We start from the raw sequence: 4511 nt of genomic DNA on the forward strand, positions 1-4511 counted from the left end.
GCGCGCGCGAGCAAGCGCCTGTATAGGCCGCGCGAGCGTGTGATATGCCTCGCAATAGTTCAACACCTGGCGCAATCGTGCACCTTTTTTTTACGTTAGAATTTCAAACGGAAGACCCCAGGGACAACACTCATCTTTGCTATACTTGTGGGAGCTGACAAGCTTCGACAAGTAAAGAATCGGTGAAAAGGCGATTGGCTCGCTGGGCAGATGTTGCTGCTGCGCGAAGAGCCGAGTGTCAGTTTGTCGGGTTCTGAGCGGTCGCTTCGGCGAAGTTGTCTGGCGTGCGTTGCGCTCGCGCCGGTGTTGGCGACGTGGCGGTCGAAAGGCCTGCCGACGAAGTCTTACTCCGGCGGGTGCGACGGGCGGTGACGGTTTTCTGAGTTCGGGCAGCCGAGCAAAGAACGAAATTTTAACGGAGAGAAGCCTTCGGGTTTCGCATCGACCGAGCGACGGCGCCGCATCAGCGGCGCCTCCTTCGTCGGCCTTTCGGGGCTACGCTAAAGTAGCTACCTGGTTGATCCTGCCAGTAGTCATATGCTTGTCTCAAAGATTAAGCCATGCAAGTCTAAGTACGAGCTCTCGTACAGTGAAACTGCGAATGGCTCATTAAATCAGTTATGGTTCATTTGATCGTACGTTTTACGTGGTTAACTGTGGAAATGCTAGAGCTAATACATGCGTGAAGCGCCGACCTCGCGGGAGGCGTGCTTTTATCAGACCAAAAACCGACCGGGCTTCGGCCCGCAACCTTTGGTGACTCTGGATAACTTTGCGGATCGCACGGTCTCGCACCGGCGACGGATCATTCAAGTGTCTGCCCTATCAACTTTCGTCGGTACGGTACTGGCCTACCGAGGTTCTTACGGGTAACGGAGAATCAGGGTTCGATTCCGGAGAGGGAGCCTGAGAAACGGCTACCACATCCAAGGAAGGCAGCAGGCGCGCAAATTACCCATTCCCGACGCGGGGAGGTAGTGACGAAAAATAACAATACAGGACTCTAAACGAGGCCCTGTAATTGGAATGAGTACACTTTAAAACCTTTAACGAGTATCCATTGGAGGGCAAGTCTGGTGCCAGCAGCCGCGGTAATTCCAGCTCCAAAAGTGTATATTTAAGTTGTTGCGGTTAAAAAGCTCGTAGTTGGATTTTGGGCGCAGGCGGCCGGTCCGTCGCAAGGCGTGTACTGGCCGTCCTGGCCTCACCTCCGGTTCTCCGCCGGTGCCCTTGACTGAGTGTCGGCGGCGGCCGGAACGTTTACTTTGAAAAAATTAGAGTGTTCAAAGCAGGCGATTCGCCTGAATAATGGTGCATGGAATAATGGAATAGGACCTCGGTTCTATTTTGTTGGTTTTCGGAGCGCGAGGTAATGATTAAGAGGGACAGACGGGGGCATTCGTACTGTGCCGTTAGAGGTGAAATTCTTGGATCGGCGCAAGACGAACGACTGCGAAAGCATTTGCCAAGAATGTTTTCTTTAATCAAGAGCGAAAGTCAGAGGTTCGAAGACGATCAGATACCGTCCTAGTTCTGACTATAAACGATGCCAACTAGCGATCGGGGGGCGTTAGTTTTACGACCTCTCCGGCAGCTTGCGGGAAACCAAAGTCTTTGGGTTCCGGGGGAAGTATGGTTGCAAAGCTGAAACTTAAAGGAATTGACGGAAGGGCACCACCAGGAGTGGAGCCTGCGGCTTAATTTGACTCAACACGGGAAATCTCACCCGGCCCGGACACAGTGAGGATTGACAGATTGAGAGCTCTTTCTTGATTCTGTGGGTGGTGGTGCATGGCCGTTCTTAGTTGGTGGAGCGATTTGTCTGGTTAATTCCGATAACGAACGAGACTCTGGCTTGCTAACTAGTTACGCGACCCAATCGGTCGGCGTCTAACTTCTTAGAGGGACTAGTGGCGTTTAGCCACACGAGATTGAGCAATAACAGGTCTGTGATGCCCTTAGATGTTCGGGGCCGCACGCGCGCTACACTGACCGGATCAGCATGTGCTCGCCTTGGCCGACAGGTCTGGGTAACCCGCTGAACCCCGGTCGTGCTAGGGATAGGGAATTGCAATTATTTCCCTTGAACGAGGAATTCCCAGTAAGCGCGAGTCATTAGCTCGCGTTGATTACGTCCCTGCCCTTTGTACACACCGCCCGTCGCTACTACCGATTGAATGGTTTAGTGAGGTCCTCCGATTGGACCTGGCGCGGCCGGCAACGGTCGAGCCGGCGTCCGAGAAGACGATCTAACTTGATCATTTAGAGGAAGTAAAAGTCGTAACAAGGTTTCCGTAGGTGAACCTGCGGAAGGATCATTAACGGTCTCGCAAACGCTTCGGCGAACGCGAAACTCGGACAAGCGAGAGAAAAAGTCTTTGCTACCCGGCGCCCGACCCGCGAGGAGCGGCGCGCCGGCCGGCGATTCGGTCACCCGGTAATGTTTGCGCGTCGAGTGCCGCGGTGCCGCGCGCTCCGGCTTCAAGCGTCGGCCTGGCCGACCGCTCGGCGCGGTCTATTTTGTCACCCTATAGTGCGAGGCACTGTGCGAGCGAAACAATCGTGGATGGCTCTTGGCGGTGGATCACTCGGCTCGTGAGTCGATGAAGGACGCAGCTAGCTGCGTGAATTAGTGTGAATTGCAGGACACATTGAGCATCGACGTTCTGAACGCAAATTGCGGCCTCGGGTCAATCCCGGGGCCGCGCCCGCCTCAGGGTCGCGTTGCAAACGTTCCGCGCGGGGATTTCTCCGCGCGGCTGCTGCGGCGTCGGACGCGCGAGCGCCCGTCCCGCTCAAGACAGCACGGCACGATGCGCGACGATCGCGACCAGAATCCCGCGCGGCGGCGGCGAGTCGACCTCGAAGAGGCCAACGGCTGGCGGCTCAAGGGCGGGAATCGAGGTGCGCGGCGGCGCGCGGCGCCGACGGCGAGCGCGGAACGGGAAGAATAGTCCCGGTCCTTACTTTCGGCCTGAGGTCGGACGAGGCTACCCGCTGAATTTAAGCATATTACTAAGCGGAGGAAAAGAAACTAACGAGGATTCCCTCAGTAACGGCGAGTGAAGCGGGATGTGCCCATCGCCGAATCCGCGCGCTTTTGGAGTGCGCGGAATTGTGGCGTACGGAATTCGTCACGGCGCGCTTCGCCGGTCGCCCGCGTCCTTCTGATCGAGGCCTTTTCCCAGAGCGGGTGTCAGGCCCATGGCGGCGACAGGCGGGCGCGCTACGGCGTCTTCCCAGAGTCGGGTTGTTTGGGAATGCAGCCCAAAGCGGGTGGTAAACTCCATCTAAGGCTAAATACGGTCACGAGACCGATAGCGAACAAGTACCGTGAGGGAAAGTTGAAAAGCACTTTGAAGAGAGAGTTAAAGAGTACGTGAAACCGTCGAGAGGCAAACGGGAGGGCCTGTCGGGTCGCCCGGTCGCTTTCAGCCGGCCCCCTGTCGGCGACGTTGTCGTGCGGACCCTCACGGGCCGCCGGCGGCGCCGCCCGATCGGGGACCAGCGCACTAGCGCCGGGCGAAGGCCGCGACCGTCTGGACGGCGGCGAGAAGGCCGCGCGCAAGGTAACCCGGCCTCGGTCGGGTACTATAGGCGCGCGTGTCCGTCGGCCCGCCGTTCGGGCGAGGAGAGATCGCCGCGTCTGCCCTTCGGGGCCGAGCGCCCGGTGCCGGCTGGGGCGTCGTGGGTCGGGGACTGTTCTCAGTGCCCAGCCTCTTCGTCTCGGTCGCGCTTCCGGTGTCGTTTCGCGAGGCGCACGGGGTCCGCGGCTGAAGTCAGCCACCTTCCCGACCCGTCTTGAAACACGGACCAAGGAGTCTAACGTGAGCGCGAGCCACGGGGCAGTACGAAACCCATGGGCGCAGTGAAAGTGAATGTCGGCGCGGTCCGGCGGAGGTGAGACGTCGTCGTTCGCGGCGGCCGCATCACCGGCCGATCTCGTCCGCTTTGCCGGAGAGGTCGAGCGAGAGCGTTCGCGTTGGGACCCGAAAGATGGTGAACTATGCCTGAAGAGGTTGAAGCCAGAGGAAACTCTGGTGGAGGACCGTAGCGATTCTGACGTGCAAATCGATCGTCAAATTTGGGTATAGGGGCGAAAGACTAATCGAACCGTCTAGTAGCTGGTTCCCTCCGAAGTTTCCCTCAGGATAGCTGGCGCTCTGTCGCAGTTTTATCTGGTAAAGCGAATGATTAGAGGCCTTGGGGACGAAACGTCCTCAACCTATTCTCAAACTTTAAATTGGTAAGAAGCCCGACTCGCTTAATTGGAGCCGGGCATGGAATGCGAGTGCCAAGTGGGCCACTCTTGGTAAGCAGGACTGGCGATGCGGGATGAACCGAACGCCGGGTTAAGGCGCCCGACGCGACGCTCATCAGAGCCCACAAAAGGTGTTGGTTGATCTAGACAGCAGGACGGTGGCCATGGAAGTCGGAATCCGCTAAGGAGTGTGTAACAACTCACCTGCCGAATCAATCAGCCCTGAAAATGGATGGCGCTGGAGCGTCGG

General features: G+C 57.7%; 2 non-coding genes across 2 annotated transcripts; both read left to right on the forward strand.

The window, feature by feature from the left end:
• The first annotated feature begins 510 nt into the window (after positions 1–510).
• LOC146143939 (small subunit ribosomal RNA) lies at positions 511–2321 on the forward strand. Its single transcript, XR_014500465.1, has one exon. It is a non-coding gene; the product is annotated as a small subunit ribosomal RNA (ribosomal RNA).
• A 247-nt stretch (positions 2322–2568) lies between these two features.
• On the forward strand, positions 2569–2722 carry LOC146143940 (5.8S ribosomal RNA). The gene has a single exon (XR_014498798.1). It is a non-coding gene; the product is annotated as a 5.8S ribosomal RNA (ribosomal RNA).
• Positions 2723–4511: the final 1789 nt, after the last annotated feature.

The sequence above is a fragment of the Ascidiella aspersa genome, chromosome 5 (genome assembly GCF_963924565.1).
Source record: "Ascidiella aspersa chromosome 5, kaAscAspe10.2, whole genome shotgun sequence".
Taxonomy (NCBI): Eukaryota; Metazoa; Chordata; class Ascidiacea; order Phlebobranchia; family Ascidiidae; genus Ascidiella; species Ascidiella aspersa.